This window comes from Pinus tabuliformis, chromosome 6 (genome assembly GCF_031772625.1).
Source record: "Pinus tabuliformis cultivar Carrire ecotype Pingquan chromosome 6, CPIR1, whole genome shotgun sequence".
Lineage (NCBI taxonomy): Eukaryota > Viridiplantae > Streptophyta > Pinopsida > Pinales > Pinaceae > Pinus > Pinus tabuliformis.
Genome location: NC_142292.1, coordinates 507,782,038 through 507,800,092, shown reverse-complemented (window position 1 = coordinate 507,800,092; position 18,055 = coordinate 507,782,038). Strand labels below are relative to the sequence as shown.

The following is an 18,055-nucleotide window of genomic DNA, read 5'->3' as shown; positions in this document are numbered from 1 at the left end:
CCCTAATGTCAGGTTCTCCGGGCTTGACTTTCGTTGAGTCTCCTTCTTCAACAAAGTTGGCTTGATCTCTTCCTCTTTTCTTATTCCTTGGATTCTCAGGAGACTCAACTTTCTTCCTTGGTCCCTTCGATCTCTTTCCTTTATGATGAACAACATAAGCATTTGATACTCTTTCAGGATTGGAAACCATTGAGATCCTTAATTCTTCTTGACTACACACGATCCATAATTCTTCAAAGGCGGGAGCTACCTTCGAACTGTTGAGACCTGAAGAAAATGCACTCCAAGAGGGTGGAAATCCTAATATAGCAGTGCTCACCAATTCTTTGTTTGGAACAATGTCATCGATGGCTAAGAGATCATCCCGGAGTCTAGCTATCTTCATAAAGAAGGTTGCCACAGTATCTTCTTTAGTCATCTTTGTATTCCTCAGTTCATTCTTCAAACTTGCTACTTGACCAATGTTCTTAATGTTAGTTTTTGGTAGTGTTGACCACCATGTGTCAACTACCCATAGCAGTACACCCCCTTTTTCGCAAAAGGGATAGCGCCTAATCGATGTGTTCCTGTCATCCAGCTATCATCATTAGCTTGAGGATCATCTTATATTGTAAACCCTTTCTGCATGTGTAAACTGTAAATAATCTTAGCAGATTTGTGTCGTGTATGTAATTGCTTAGGTAAACCTAATTTTTTGATGACGATTTACATTTCGGAAGGTTTTTTGTCTCACCGACCCATGGTCGGCAGAGTTTTCCTTCAGCCTTACCCCAAAGCCGGAATGGATTTTGTCACTAGAATGTTAGGGGAGTCCTAGTGTGCTAGATTGAGTCTATGTAAAAGTAATTTGGGAATAATCCTAACTATTTGGTTAGGTTATTTTATTACAAATTGCTTGATCTGCTAGATTATATTTGTGTCGCAGAATTGGGTAATCTGTGAGAGTCTTGTTCAAATGGGTTTTCCCCCTAGAAATGTAAAAATGTAAAATTTATGACGTAAAATGTCCCAAGGGTTAGAAAAATAATTTATCCCCTCATAGGTCCTAGGTCCTAGGTATTTTTAATTTTCCAGAGGTAAAATTCATGGATCCTTTAAAAAATTAAATCTTAACTGGTCCAGGGACTAAGGTTAATTGATTATTTTGCTAAATTTTAGGCCTTTGGTCCCTGGGGTTAAGCCAAAGTCAAAGTTTTGAGGAAATAAATGCAAAATTTTAATTTTTGAATTTATTAAAATGCATTTAATTGAAAAATTCGAAATTTCCTCAATATTTAAAATTTCAACGAATGAGATTAAAAGAAATTTTGATCCTCATCAACAGTTGGGATCACTTTGACAAGGATCACTCAAACTAGCCATTGGAGGATTTATCTTTGAATAGGAGGTCATTTTTCAGTCAGGGTCATTCAATCTTTTGATCGTGTACTAAGGGAAAAGCTCTCTCTTGTAATTTTTTTATGAGCAATAAAGAAAGACTTTGGGGTTAACTTCTGTTGGTGTTACTCTTCATGGAAATGCTATAAGATGTATTATTTTCATGCATATATTTCTTTTTGGCCATTGATATAGCTTTCTGAAGAGCGATTTGAGTACAGGTATCTTGCTCAGTCGCTGGGGTTTGAATGGTAATTTAAGTTTTGAATATAATAGCAGGTATCTCTATTAGATCTGAATTTTATTATCGTTTTCTTACTCTATGTTGACAGCTGAATTGAGTTTTGTAGGAAAATCCTTGATTATTAGATCATCGAGCGTTTGGGGAAGTTCTCGGCTGAACCAACCAACTCCCGATCTGTGTTTTTTGAAGAGCCCAGTTTGAATTTGATCCCGGGCTTATCATAAGATATTATTTTTATGGGTGATGCATGAAGGGTTTCAAGCTTAGTACCTCCTCTAAAATTCAAGAAAATTTTTAATTTTTCTGTGCTAAATCGTTAGATCTAGCTGTTGAGAGCCACAGATCATCAGATCTGGGAGCAGAGTCGGACTCACACTCCCTAGATCTGATAGATCTGCCATTTTTGTATATAGATCTGTAATTTTCTTCAGTTTTCTGACTTTGGTTTTCAGGGTTTAGTGTTTTTTGGGTCATTGTGTATATCATTCGGGTGTTTCTGGTTGTATTGCAACTCCAGATCTAAAGCTGAAGGTTGTGCAGAATCCAGATCTAGGCCCTGGAGGGTAAGATCTAGATCCCTGAGGCTCATCAGCATAATTCTGTAGGGAGATTATTCAATTAATTTTTACAGTCTAAGGGTTTTAAGAGCTTCAAATCTGAAAAATTTTGTAAGATCTGGGAATTTCGCAGCAGGTGAATTCAAAATTTTAATTAAAAAGGGTTTCTGGGATTTGTTCCCTGGTTTTTGGGTTTCAGTGTGCAAATTTGAATTTTTTTTTAAACCCTCTCAGAAATCCTGTCTGCTGTTTGGGGTTTCTGAATTTGCTATAAATTTTTGAAATTGTTTTTTCTAAGGAAACCCTCTATTTTGGGTTCTGTCCAGATCTGCAGCTCCTCCATTGTGCCTCAGCATTCTCCTTCTCCACTGTTGTCCATTTCCTTTGCGTCTTTATTGCAGCTTCAACCTGCAAACTCACATGAGATCCGCTGTCCGTTGGGCATCCTTTGCTCCGCAGCTCTCCCTCAGACGCGTTTTGCTTCTGCATTCTCCTTACCTCTTGCAGTCTCTCATTCCTAAGCTCTCTCCATCCATCAAACCCAAGCGAACCTGCCTTTCTCACCATCGTTGTGCAGCCCTTCACGCTACATCTCAACCTTTCATTTGCTCCTCGCTGCCCTGGACCTGCATAAACCCTCATTTTCCTCACGCATCCAGCTCCCTACGCTGCCCAACCTTCTCCACCTGCATGTTGTCTGTGTATTCACTTCTAGACCCTCGCAACCTGCGTGCCTCTTCTAGTCCCACAGCTCCTTATTCCTCTACATAGCTTCCTCACGCAGTCTCCCCTCTTTGCCTGCGTCCTCTGCTCCCGTGGCTCCTATTCATGCATCTCCGTCCAGCTTCCATTCCACGCAAGACCTCCGTCCAGCCTTGTCCGCGTCCCAGCGTCCTCCTGCCGTCAAGCTTCTCTTCTCCTCCCGTGGACCTGCAATCAACAAAAAACATTCGATATTTTCTTTATTTTATATATGTGTGCGTTAGTTTAGGTTTTAGGTTTGTATGTAGTTAGGGTGTTAGCACATAATCTTTCTAGGTTTCATATATTTTGATAGCGTTTCTTTTATTTTTATTCATTTTTTATAAGGTTCCATTTGGGTCTCCTTTTTATTTTTGGTTTTGGTTATTTTATTTTTGACTTTGATTTTATTAAATCATAAAATTCTAAAACTTAAAAAAATCTAAAAATTTCTAAAATAAAAATCCTAAACATTAAAAAATTAAAAAAACTTTAAAAAATCCGATTTTTTTTTTTTTAAATCTAAAAACATTTAAAAATCTTTAAAAAAAATTCTGAAAATTTTAAATTTTGTGATTAAGGATTTAAATTAAGGGGTTTTCACTTAAACGTTTAAAATTTTTAATGTGGCCTATGGCCCATTAAAATTTCAATTTTTGACCCGTTGATTAGTTTTAAAATTCCTTGGTGTTTCTGATGTTAAACGCTAAATCTTAAATTCTCACAATTCTTCTATAGTCTAGTGCGATAAATCATATTGGCTTTTGGAAAAGATTGATTAATTCTTGGTCATTAACGATAATCATTTTAGATCTGGAATTCTTTGCATGTCGTAGTGTTATTGTCACTTTTTCATCACATATTGAAAATTGATCTGGATAACTTGTTTTATTGATGGTTGATTCAAATATCTAGGCACTAGTCTAGAATTATTTCTATCTTGTGGTCGTGTTTTATTTACTTTGGCGTTTAATCTATCAATCTGATTTAATCATTTAAATTCATCAAGTTATCCATCATTAAAATCTCTTAGAGTCTATTTTTTTCATAGGTATGCTCATCTATTCACCTAAAGACTACCCCCCTTGACTTACCTAGGAGAGCGTCTAAACGGAGTGAGTAAGGATCAAGAGTGACAATCCTTACTCTGAGCGTTATCGCGCTGCCTAGAAATTCTGTGTGACAACAGGTAGCATCGGAAGTGCTCTAGGCTTGAAATTTGGTGGAGAGGCTAAGGCACATGAGTTCTAAAGAACCCATAAACCGTTTGGTGAAATTCCACACGGATTGTATTTTATTGAAATAATTAATATTTTTAATGGAGTTCCTATGTCTAAAATTAGGGAAATTAAAATATTAATGGGTATTAATCAAAATTGATCTAGAAGGCAGATCAAGTCATGTTTTAATCGTAGCCGTTGATTAGAGATTTAATCTCGGCCGTTGAAGACTCAATAGGACAAGTATAAAATGGAGGCTTGGGGTTTATTTGGAAACACACACAGAGAGAACAAATTGATCTAGAATTCGATTTCTGGGGTTAGGAAGCTGAGAAATTCGAACTAAGTGATCATTCAGCAGCAGACGGGTAGTGAGAATCCGGGAGCAGGGCTATCCGAAGAATACTGACAAAGAGGCAGAGAGAGCTTGTAGAGAGGCAACGCAATAGCCGGGAGAGCTGACGATGGGCCAATTTGGGCCCACGCAGTCCTGATGCAGAGCTAGAAAGGCCTGCGCAGAGCAGAAAAGTTGTCTGTCACGCGGAATCTAGAACTGCCGAAAATAACCAGAATTGCCGAGAACTGTCGGAACAACCGGGATAGCTAATGCAGAGGGCATAGAGGCTGATGCAGGGCTGACGTAGAGCTTGAAAGATTGACGTAGGGCCTACGTAGGGCTAATGCAGAAATAACCGGGGTTAGCCAGTCTTGTGCCGGATCAGTCGGATTTCTGCCAACTAAAGTGAAGTAAAACTCACTCAGATTTTCCGCCAGTATTTTTCTCTGTAAAGGATTGCTAGATGAGCATCCTAAATTTGTATTCAAATATTTCTCCTGCACAATAATAAACCCTCAAACCAGTGTTGCAGGAATCGCCCCCCCCCCGGATCCTAAGCCGGAATCGCGTCCCGTATGGAAGCGTTCCGGAACCTCCAGGCGAAGCACGATTCCGGTTTTTCTGAAGCGCGATTCCGGTTTTTAAAAACGATTCCTGGAAATTAGGTTGCGTCGCCCCGAATCCGCGCTTCGGGCATCCGGAAGCGCCACGCTTCGGGCCCGGAAGCGCACGCAACCCGAGCGCTTCGGAGCGCTTCCGGAAATTTCCGCGCGGGCAGCAAAAGAAACTTAAATTTTTTTTAATTTCTTTTAAAAGTTAACTTAACTTAGCATGAGGGGGTGGGTTAGGGTGAGTTTAGGGTGAGTTTAGGGTGAGTTTAGAAAAGAATAAAGCCCCCATTCTCTTCTCATTTTCTCACTTTGAGTTTATGAGAGTTGGAGAAGAGAAGAGAGGAGAGGAGAAGAGAAGAGAGGAAAGGAGAGGAGAAGAGAGGAGAGCTTGGAGGAGTGAAGAAGGAGGAGCTAGGAGAAGGAGGAGGAGCTTGGAGCAAGAGCTTGGAGGACTTCATCTACAAGAGCTAAAGAGGTAAGTTCAAACCCCAAACTCCCTTGTTTTTTTTAAAAAAAAATTGTATTTTTCTCCTCCCTCTCCTACTCTTTCCCATTGTTTCTACTTGCTCCTTTATTTACAGGTTGTCCACCACCTATATCCATATTCCAAGATGGTGTTCTTTTGGCTTCTATGTATCATTCCACTCTTGGTTTTAATGATGGCAAGGGTGAGGAATAGAGGGGAAGAGGAAGGGGATGAACTTGGTCCTAATAGTAGTGACCCAATGTATGATGAGGAGGAAGGGTTTGAAGAGGAAGGGGATGAACTTGAAGGGGACACTGAAGCACAAAATGGGAAAGGTACATCAACACCCTTGTGGAACTATGTGACCAAACTTGATGGGGGAAAGGGTGGTGGATCTTACAAATTTGTGTGCCCTCATGGTTGTCATGGAGGAAAACCATATACGGGTTCATATACCCGTCTGAGGAGGCATCTTTGTGGGGTGCTGGACAGTGATGAAAAAAAGGGTTCTGTGGGGGTACAAATTTGCCCAAACATTTCAACTGAACAAAGAAGAAAATACATCCAAATAGAGATGGCTGCACAACAAAAAAACAAGAAACAAAAAACTCATTCTGAATCAAGTGCAACCTCTAAATTTGGTAGTTGCCCATCTCCTCATGGTACTTCTGCAACCTCTGGAGGTAGAAAAACAATAGGGGATTTCCTTAATGTTGCTGGGAGGGATGATGTGGATGGAAAGATAGTCCGTTTTCTTTGTGCTTGCGGTGTACCATTCAATGTGCTTCGCTCTCCCTATTGGCATGACATGGTAAAGGCCATCAATGAAGCCCCAAAAGGATACAAGGCCCCCAACTATGAGAAAGCTAGAACAGTGCTATTAGAAAGAGAAAAAGCTAAGGTTCAAAGAGCTTTGACACGTTTTACACATGAGTGGGTGGATTATGGGGTATCCATTGTATCAGATGGGTGGACAAATATTAGAAACCAACATTTGATAAATGTTCTTGGTGTTTCTTCTAGTGGTGCAGTATTTATTGCATGTCATGACTCCTCCTCCATCAGTGCAACTGCACAAAACATTGCAGATCTCCTATTGAAATCAATCAAAGATGTTGGTCCGAATAATGTGGTTCAAGTGATCACAGATAATGCAGCAAATTGTAAGGCAGCAGGAAAAATTATTGAGCGTACTCATCCACACATCTTTTGGTCTGGGTGCCTGGTTCACACATTGAACCTTTTGATGCATGATATTGTGAAACACAAAGATTGTGGGTGGATTGCTGAGGTTTACAGGAAAGGGAAGCAGCTCATTAAATTCATCACAGGGCATACAAGGGTAAACTACTTCTATGGCACTTACTCCAAGTTGCAATTGCTTAAAATTGCAAAGACAAGATTTGCTAGTTATTACCTCACCTTTAGGCGGCTAGTGAGGGTGAGACAAGCTTTAACTAATCTGGTGTGTGCTGAAACATGGGATGAAATTAACACTGACACAGATGGTGCTAATGTAGTCAAGGACACTGTTCTTGACAGTTACTTTTGGTCACAGGTTAAATATGTTTTGCAATTCACCAAACCAATTTATTACATGATCAAGTTTGCAGATTCAGATCGACCAGTAATTGGGGAGGTGTATGAGCAAATGGATAGCATGTTGGGGCAGATTAAAGACATTGTTGAGCCTAGAGATACCACCTTGTACAATTATATTCGTGTAGAGGTGCAAAACCGATGGGAAATGCTAAATATTCCATTGCATGCATTAGCATATGTTTTGACACCTAAATACTATCATCCATCATGGCTTTCAACACCAGCACCTGGGGGGGGGAAGCAGGAAAAAACCACACCAAGATAGAGAGGTTCACGAAAAATATATGGCTGCATTGAGTAGATTAATCCCTGATGATGAGGAGGCTGCATTGGTACGGAGACAGGTGAGCAACTATACGCTCAACACTGGTCCATTTGGGAGCATGCATGCAATTCAAGATCGAGAGCATTTTTCTGCTCTTGAGTGGTGGAACATGCATGGAGGGGGTACTCCACTTCTACAGAGTTTGGCATTGCGGGTGCTATCACAGGTGGTAAACACTTCTTCTGCAGAGAGGTGTTGGAGCTCTTATTCTTTCATCCACAGTGTTAAAAGGAACAGGTTGAATTTAGACCGGGCAGAGAGCTTGGTTTATGTTCATTACAACTTGCGATTGTTGTCCCATTACTGTGAAGATGCAAAGTCTAATAAAGACTTGTTGATTTGGGACAAGAATCCAGAGGAGCCCAATTTGGAGGATGGAGTGTTGCGACTAGAGCAATTAGAGGATGCTCTTATCCAGGTATGTCCATTGTGGTATGAATTTTCCAATTTTCCCTTATAAAGCATTTCTCTAATTCATGTTTTTAATTTTTTTGTTAACTAGTGTTTTTTTTTTTTGCATGAATTTTTTGAGCGATTCTAGGATGATGATGACCGTGTTGATATGCCACCACCCCCACCCCCATCTGGTCCCTTGGTTCCTAGGTTCCATGGTTCAACTGCAACACCAACAACAGGGGGTTCTTCTTCATCAGTTCCAGTGCCACGACTTACACAGGGACCATCTTCTTCATTGCCACCACGTGGAGGCCCGCCATCACGTTCTATTCGTGGTGGAAGGAGGAGAGATTAGTAGATATATTCACAATCTACTTCTTTTTGTCATAGATTACTCATTAGACTTGTAGACTTGTGAATTTGAATTTTGAACCTTTTTGGCTTGGCGGTGACCAAGTGACATATTTTGTAAACATTATTATTTGAATTTTGAACATGACAAATGTTGACAGTTGCTCACTTGCTAGATAAATCATAATATGCTCTATGTTTTATGTTTTATAATATGCTTAAATGTTTTATGTTTTATAATATGCTTAAAAATTTGATGTATGTTTGTAATAGCTAGAATATAGATGATTGTTGTACATACTAGTAACTACAATGGAATCATGGATGCCATATCTATCTTGATTTATGCAAAAATATGCATGTTTTCATGTCTTCTACAATTAATTTGGTATTTGGGATGTTTGTTTTGAGTATAAATGCAAAAAAATATAAAAAAATATATATATATAGCAGACGCTTCCGCGGACGCTTCGCTTCCTAGATTTTTGGAAAATGACGCTTCCGCGCTCCGCGCTTCCGCTTCGTGCAACATTGCCTCAAACTGCTGCACCGGTTTTCTCGCATTGGGTTTTTCTGAGGACTACTGTGTCCAAAAATGAGTGTGTCCTATGTATCTTGTTCTTTGCTCTGTTTTCTGTTTCATGAGATCAAATATTTAACTAATGTAGGCTGCAAAAATAATTTGCTTCAGTATTCAAAAGAATAACTTGATGAATGTAATTTAAAAATCAAGTAGGTGAAGTAGATTCAGATTTGCTGCAGTAGGGGTTCCTTCAGAGTGTAGCGATTTTCACATGGTATCAGAGCATCGATCTTGAAATAGGGAAGATTAGATCCAGTGCTGAACAGTGAGGCTAAAAGCTGCACTTGGAAGCAATTTGAATCCCCTTGAAGGGGTTGCGCAGTCCTTGCTGGGAAGCAGATCCGAGGAAATCTCTCCCTGAGTGAGACAAAAGAGAGGTACAATTTCCACTTCGTGAGTTTGCAGAGGCAGAAGGAGTGACGCAGAGCCTCAACGCAGTGCTTGAAGGGTGCAGTTTGTACCGAACCAGAAATCCGCTGGAAAAGAACGAAGACATGTAGAAGAGGAATTTTCTCCTCAGAGAACTTTTTGCCAAAAAGTTCGAATTTCTCACTTGCTGAGTAGTGACTAGAGGAGTTATTTCGATAGTTGGGTGAGATGGCATCGCATGGGCTCAGAGATCAGAATAGGTTGGAATTAGTTTCCAACTATGTCATATGGAAGACTAGAATCTTAGCTGTTTTGGAGGAATATGATCTCGAGGCCTACGTCAATAGTGTTGTAGTTGTTCCCGCTGACAACGATCAAAAGAAGAAGTACAAGGCCAAGTAGGGGAAGGCAAAGAGGCTCATTCTCGATGGAGTTCGAGATCATGTGGTCTCACACTTGCAGGGCAAGGATACAGCTCGAGAGATGTGGGAAACCTTGTCTTCTCTGTATGAAGGCTCTTTCGAACAACGGAAGATGTAGTTGGAGCAGAAGTTGCAGTGGACTTTGATGTAGAAAGGTGAAGGGGTGAACCTATATCTTCAATGTCTTCAAGACACTAGAGACCAGCTTGCTGCACTGGGGTCCACTCCTCAGCCAACCACAATGGTGAGGATAGCCCTGAATGGAGTCTCAGATGAATGGCAAGTTTTTGTCCAAAGCATATTGGGTAGGAGAAAACTACCTTCATGGGAGGAGATTGTTGGACGCAGATTGTCATTGATGTCAATATGGCAATATTCAAGAGGAGGAGACAGAGCCATCAGAGGAGACAGAGCCATCAGAGGAGCAGACGGAGCCAAGAGGAGCAAGTGGAGCAAAGAGGAGCTATAGGAGGAGCTATATATATGCCAAAGAAGAGGAGCTATCGGAGCATATCGGAGCAAGAGGACGGAGGAGAAAATGCAGCAAACAGAGCCATATATGCCACAGTTAACACTATCGGCGGCCAGAAATCATATAAACATGCACATAACAGCTATCGGGAGCTATTGGGAGCCATATATCCACATATAATACTATTGGGCCCGAAAAACCCACGTATGCACGTTTTAACATTATCGGCGGTTAAAACCCATATATATATATCTTAACACTATCGGCGCAACAATACCAAAGGAAGAACTATCGGGAGTACTGAGGAGTATATATATATATATATATATATATATATATATATATATATATATATATATATATATATATATATATATATATATATATAGAGGCGATATAATAACACGGACCCGCGGCTCCATTATAAACTGGCTAAATGTAATATCGCATCCGCTATGTCGCTGGTCTCAAAGGGCTGTCACTCCTGAAACCTCCGATTGCGATATACGGTTGTGGACCCGACGGAGGTATTAAAACCAGTCTAATGATATATCGCATCCGTCATTTCGGAGCGGGTATCGCAAGTGGGTTGGGCCTGCCACATTAAAAACGCCGACTGCGATAATAACACGGACCCGACGTGGGATTGTGTTATGGTTAAATGGTTTATCGCATCCGCCCATCGCATATGTTATGAGGCCCTGCCACATGAAAACGCCGATTGCGATAGGAGCAGTGGACCCGACAGACTTATTATAAACAGCTTAATATCATATCGCATCCGGGTCATCGGAGCAGTGGTGTATCGGCCATTGGCGACTGCCGATTGCGATAAGGGAGCGGACCCGACGGGCACATAAAATATGGTTCAATGCAATATCGCGTCCATGAGAGGATCGGCCCATCGGCCATCGGCCCTTTGCGATCGCCGATTGCGATGAATGCTGTGGACTTGATATATTATAGATACGGGTGCTATGACCCTTGAAGTCCGCCCTTTAGCACTGTCCACTATTTTTTTTCATATATTTCCTATGTAATTTGATATTTGGCCTGCGCGCGCCTCTGAGGCAAAAATGCATTCGATAATGCTCCCGATATCTTAGGAGACTGACTCATGTCGATAATGATTACGATTGGGACGTGGCTGTTCGTTAAGCTATGTCAATGTGTGTATGCGGCCTCTCTTTCCCTTGAACGTGTCCTGTGAATATTGAAACGCCCAGATAGACAGAGGAAGCCATGGATTGGAAAGCTGAAGTGTCAAGCGAGCATAGAAGATCAAGCGAGCCAGAGGAATCGATAACGACTAAGGAGGAAGCAAAGAGCCAGCATGTAAGAGGAAACGAATGGACAGAGGCATGGAATGTATAAAAACAGAAAACACAGAGGACTGTGTTGTTGTTGTTGTTGTGGTGAAAAAAACCAGAGAAGAGGCAACAGAACCAGCGGAGGGTGCAGAGGCAACTGAACCAGCGGAGGGTACAGAGGCAACAGAAGCAGCAGAGGCAGAAGCAGCATAACCAGTTTATACCAAGGTTGGGTTGGAGCCCAGAGGTTGGAGCCTCAGAACTGAACAGGATTGAAGTCCTTAGGAGTTGGTGCTCCTAAAATCCAAGATTGGTGTCTTTGCAAAACAGAGTTAGTGCTCTGGAGGTTGGAGCCTCACTGAAGTCCAAGTTGGAGCTTGGCAACCATTCATAGTCAGATATACTTATACTGTATTTATTTCATTGCACTGTATTGAGTCTTAATAAAAGCATTTATTCCAGCTGTCGATTTTTTAGTTCTGTGTATACATATACATATCTATATATGCTTTTGACAATCACTAGAACAAAAAATAAGAAATACTGATTCACCCCCCCTCTCAGTATTTCCAACAGAGATGTGGGTGTCTCTTCAACAGGAGGAGTTAAGGAGGGCCCTAGTGAAGGTCAACGTCAATGGCAGTAGTGGGAGTGGCACAAAGACGAAGGAGGAGGAGGAGAACGCAACTCTGGCATCGAAGGGACAGTAGAAGCCGAAGTGAAAGTAAGACATTTCGAAGGTGAAATGTTTCAGTTGTGGCGAGATGGGCCACTACGCATCCGAATGTCCTTAGAAGAAAAAGGATAAGGATGAGAAGCATGATCTTAAGGCTGCATCAGCAAAGATCGACGGGGATGAGTTTGCCATGAGTGCCCACGCATCTCCAGGCGGGAGATGGGGTGATATTGAGTTGTAGTTAGGAGGACTACATGTGGGTAGGATCCTTGAGGAGTCCACCTCTTGGATCAATTCCTTGCTATGGGAGCCCAAGATTCAGCTGTAGCGATATGGACATAGTGTTAGATGATGCAGTGGAGTGTTTAGAAGACAAATGCAGTAGTTGGGGACCAGAAACTGATTAGTGCATAGCAAGGTTGGCAGCAGTGTAGAAGTCAGCAACAACATAGAAGATTCAGAGGGTTAGTAATAGTCAGACTCTAACATTCATTGTATTATGATGAACACAATTAAGTTCAACTAATTTTGTATGTTTTTCAGTTGCTTATCTTAGCAACTGAGTTGCAGTGTTAGCAGTGGTAGTTCTAGCAGCATAGCAGATGTAGCATTTGAGAGGGAGTTGTAGTACAAATGCAACAGTGGCATTGGTAGTGTCATGGGCAACAACACAGTAGCAACAACAACACAGTGTTGGTGGCAGCAACAGTGCAGAAAGGAGGTGCTTCAGAAACAAAGTAGCATGCAGGTGGACATTGTTGCTAGAGCACTTTCCTCGCTATGAGGGAGTGTTAGTTTTTGGTAGCATTGGAAGTGATTTAGCCTTAAAATTTGGTGGAGAGGCTAAGGGACATGAGTTCTAAAGAACCCAGAAATCGTTTGGTGAAATTCCACTCGGATTGTATTTTATTAAAATAATTTATATTTTTAATGGAGTTCCGAAGTCTAAACTTAGGGGAATTAAAACATTAATGGGTATTAATCAAAATATGGGTGAGAATGATCTAGAAGGCCAATCAAGTCATGTTTTAATATTAGCTGTTGATCAGAGACTTAAACTCGGTCGTTGAAAACTCAACTGATCATTCAAACTAACTGATCATTTAGCAGCAGAGGGGTAGTGAGAATCCTGGAGAAGGATTTTTCGGAGAATACTGACAGAGAGGTGGAGAGAGCTTGCAGAGAGGCAACGCAGTAGTCGGGAGAGCTGATGTTGGGCCAGTCTGTGCCCACGCAGTCCTGACGCAGGTCCAGAAAGGCCTGTGTAGAGCAAAAAAGCTGCCTGTCTCGTAGAATCCAGAACTGCAGGAACAGCTAGGATAGCCGACACAAAGGGTAGAGAAGCTGATGCAGGGCTGACGCAGAGCCTGAAAGGATGAGGCAGGGCTAGCGCAAAAATAGCTGGGGTTAGCCAATCTTGTGCCGGAAACAACCGAAACTGCTGGGAACTGTCGGAACAGTCGGGATAGCTGACGCAAAGGGCAGAGAAGCTGACACAGGGCTGACATAGAGGCTGAAAGACTGACGCAGGGCCTACGCAGGGCCAATGTAGAAATAATCGGGGTTAGCCAATCTTGTGCCAGATCAGCAGGATTTCTGCTGGGTGAAGTGAGGTAAAACTCACTTAGATTTTCCGCTAGTATTTTTCTTTGTAATGGATTGCTAGATGAGCATCCTAGATTTGTACTCAAATATTTCTCCTACATAATAATAAACCCTCAGAACTACTGCACCGATTTTCCCGCATTGGGTTTTTCCGGGTACTATTGTATCCAAAAATAAGTGTGTCCTATGTATCTTGTTCTTTGCTCTGTTTTTTGTTTCATGAGATCAAATATTTAATTAGTGTAGGCTGCAGCATTAATTTTCTTAAGTATTCAGAAGAATAACTTGATGAATGTAATTTAAAAATCAAGTAGGTGAAGTAGATTCAGATTTGCCGCAGTAGGGGTTCCTTCAGAGTGTAGGAATTTTCACACTTAATAGTGAACAACTTTGACAAGGCTTCATACAAAACCTGAGCATGATCGATGTTAGCTATGAATGGGACAAGATTGTCTTTTATCCCTTCTACCATCGGGGTCATTGGTACCAATTCTAAATGCCTGAATTTTGCTTTGTCGGCATCATTGGCTTCTTCTGTAGGCTTCTTTACATTTCCTTTTACCAAATTTAGCACCTTGTTCTTCTTGAGAATTAGGTCAATACTCTTCTTCCAGGATCTGAAGTTAGATACTCCTTCAAGTTTGTTCTCACCCTTGATTGAGTTAGACATCTCTCTTGAATATAATAGACTCTATCCCTGAGATAGTGACTATGAATGGATTTGCCTTTTTATTCTTTCTTCACCAAAGCTATGATACCATGTTGGAAAATCAGAAAGGTAGTAAATATTTTTGTGATCTTGATAATTACTTGTGACGTTTCTTATTATGACGATTCTTTATATCTTCTTTCTTTAGTTCATCAAGCAATTACCAAAAGCAGCGACACATAAAACAATGAACACAAGATGTAGGCACATGCCAAGGGAAAACCCAGTCAAAGTAATTATTCCTTTCAATAGTATTATTTGAGACTCTTCACCCTCGACCTTGACCAGACCTTCCCTCCACACCAAGTCAGCCTCCAGAAGATTGACCTCTTCCTAGCAACTTCGACTATGCAGCAACTTGCAGCAGCTAACAGCTTCTGACAGCAGTCCAACTTGGAAGACTTCAATCTCCCAATCCAGAGAACGAAATAGAGAGAGACCACCACGAAAATTTCGATTTTCCTTGACTCCTCAGACTCACCGAAACTCGTATTCACTTCGGCTTCCTGGAAACAAACTTTCCAAGCTACCCACTTCGCAATTCTGCCCAACAACAAGATTTTCGCACTTTTGCCCAACAACAAGATTTTCGCACTTCTGCCCAGTAGAGAGAATTTGAACTTGATGATGAGTGATAATCCAAATGAATTTGATGTCCCTCCTTTTATAGGCTTCTTGTGGGGTCGAATAGGGTCTTAAGATGACTTGATCTTCCCTTAGGCCGACATGGTGTGGAGGTTCCATAATTCATATTTGACTCAACACTAAACCATTTTACATGATTCAAAAGCCCAAGAAGGGTCTCTTTAAATGTACAATAATTCTGTAGACTTAGAATAAATCCTAGAAGTTATCAATGGGGACTTTGACCTAAAATATGGTGACCCAACCATGAAACCCCTGTTTTAATAAGTCACAACAATAATAATAAAATTTCTTTTCTTTATTATTTTAACAAGTACATTACATGATTTCTCAAGTACATTATTGAAGACTGAACATAGTTACTTTTTCCACCACGTTCAAGATGGGATTTCAAAGTCACAGCTATGGCACAGGTTTTCTTGCAAACCACAGTGGGAATTGCTTCAAACTTTGAGATTCACTAGGGGAGACACCAGCGCAGATTCCTATCCAAGTGGATTTGAAAATTTTCTCCTCTAATGAATTTCGCAGGGTGTCCTAGCCAGGTTCTCTATGAAAGGGGTTGAAAATTTTAGTAGAGGGAAAAGAGAAGGAAAGAACAGCTACCACCAATTTTTTCTTGGACTGGTGCCTACTTCCCTTGGCTATGGAGTCAATGATGATTCAAATTTTGCTAAATTCGTCCTCAAGGAGGCTAAAAAGTGATGCCCTAGCAACCTCTTTTGAACAATTACCCACCCAAGATCTATTCATTTTCATGGAAGGAAAACAAATTTCAATCCACTAGGAAGATTCATCTACTTTTTATTCAATGAGTAGTATGTACAATCTACAATCCAACAATCTTTACAATGATATTCAATAAAATTAGGGCACAAAAGATCTAGCTAGTTGCAATAATTCCACACATTAGACATTATTTCAAGAAAAATCTTCAACAAATAGCACTTACAAGATAACAAGAGATATATCCAATCATAGATCAAGAAGCAGCTCCAAGAGAAATCGAAATTAGCTCCCAAAGATATCAAAATGCATCAAAGACATCCAATTTGTCCAAGAGAAAGAAGTGTGAAATTCTTTTAAAAAGAGATCCAAGTGTGATGATGATGATCTCTCACAATGGGAGATATCTCTATTTATATGATCCTCTATCTAACTCGAATTAGCCTAATAGCCCCTACAATTATAAAATAATGTGCAAATAACAAGTCCTTGGTGAGAAGCCCACCAAGTAGCTCATAAAGTGATGAAGAAGCCATCTGTAAGTAAGCCAAAATGATGAAACCATGGTGGAGAAGGGTTGTTGGAAGGCAGAAATGTTTCCTCAAGGTGTCGTTATGAGGGTGAGGGATCCATGAATGACGAATAAGGGGTTGGTCCCTAATCTCTGTGCAAATGATCATGTGGTGCTCCAAAGTGGCTCTATGGTACAAGAAGTGGTCTCATGGGTCTCTTGATGAAAAATAAGCCTGTAGATTGCTCTAAATGAGGGCACGGAAGATGGTGCTTTCCCTCCCATGTCTCAAGGATGAGAAAAACCTCCTTTGGCCTCGGATCTGATGCCAAACCTTGTATATACTGCTAAGCCAGCTAGGGGCACTGCTGGTCCAAGTGTGTCATCTTGCATATAATGTGGGGCAACGAACATATAGGATATATGTTTAGGACTTAGGTTGACCTTGGTCACCTAATGTAATGAAAAGTAAACTTGATTAGGTTGGGTGTTAAGCTATAACCTAGCAATAAAATTTGTGATGTTTCTTAGCCATAAATGACCTCAATTAAAAATTACTATCATTCCAAGAAATGATTGTAGAGTGCTAGGTAAACAAAGGAAGTGTCTGAAGATAAAGAATCTGGGACATCCCCAAGAGATAATCCAAAAGAAAACATGTCAGATGCTATAAGTGCTCCCAAGGATTCACCTTCAGAAGCACTTGGGTATAGGTTGTCATCAAAGATCATTGTTTTACTACCAAGGGGCATCCTCATAAACATTGCGAACTAAGGTACCGCATTTGAATGGACATGTTGGTCTTATGACTGCTGTATAATCTCATATTAGGATTCTCTGTGTTTGTTTCTTTGGAAGTAATTGTGAAGCAACTTATTTGACTGATATCATTATTTGAAAATGATTGCATGGATATTTGAAGACTCTTAATCATTAGGAATTTGGAATCAATTCCTCCAGCATAAGTCTGAATTTATGTTGCAAATAGTTTTACTTTTTACCCAAGGTGATTATGCTTGCTTGAAATAATGTCTACCCTCTCACATGTCTGATGTAGGTATTTGTCATATTGCCAACCAAACTTGTGGCCCAGAGACACACTGCCAGAGCTTGAAGCTGGTAAAGAATTGTTCTTATTTGGTCAACATATCCATAATTTCTCTCATCTATAGTGAACATGCAGGCCAGAAGAGTGTTGATTATCTCCTGAACCATGTCAATATTGCAGGATCTATTCAGTGCTTTTCTTTAATATTTATTTCTTCAAACCATATGTGTTTTCTCTGTAAATATTCTTTGTTGAAATGGGGTTAATTTTGCTGTGATATGTGTGTAATCTCTGCAGCATTTAAAGATCTTGGAAGATTGATATTCACTGTGGGTTGCTTTCAGCATATCATTGTGATAAATATGGTACGTGTATGACAGACCTATGGTTTTTTATAATGGAATTTTGCATTGATAGAAAGGTGATTGTAGCAGTTGCACATAAAAGAAGTTTTTGACAAATTATTTTTAACATAAGTATGATGCATTTTGAATTTTATTTACAACAGCATCTTTCCCTATTTTTCTGGAAAATTTAATCATCATTTGTTGGAAGTCGTCACATCATATTTTTAAGCTCATTTTATTTTGGTGTTATCACATGATTTTTTTATTATAAGTTGTATGACATCATTTCCTTCTATGGAACATTGGCATGGAAAAAGAAATTGGGAATTGAAGGCATGTGTAGATTCTGTACACCGGGGGAGTCTAGCATGGAATAATTTGGCTTTCTAGGTTATCAATAGGACT

The 18,055-nt window shown here is 40.4% G+C and overlaps 1 protein-coding gene across 3 annotated transcripts in view; it reads left to right on the top strand.

Moving 5' to 3' along the window:
- The window catches only part of LOC149259533 (uncharacterized), a 261,302-nt gene extending 243,919 nt beyond the window's left edge, over positions 1 to 17,383 (top strand). For 2 of the 3 annotated variants that reach the window (XM_089376090.1, XM_089376075.1), the window contains exon 7: positions 17,313 to 17,383. The gene's annotated coding sequence lies outside the window, so the exon portion shown is untranslated. The remainder of the gene's footprint in view (positions 1 to 17,312) is intronic. The other variant, XM_089376083.1, reaches the window with a different exon arrangement.
- Positions 17,384 to 18,055: the final 672 nt, after the last annotated feature.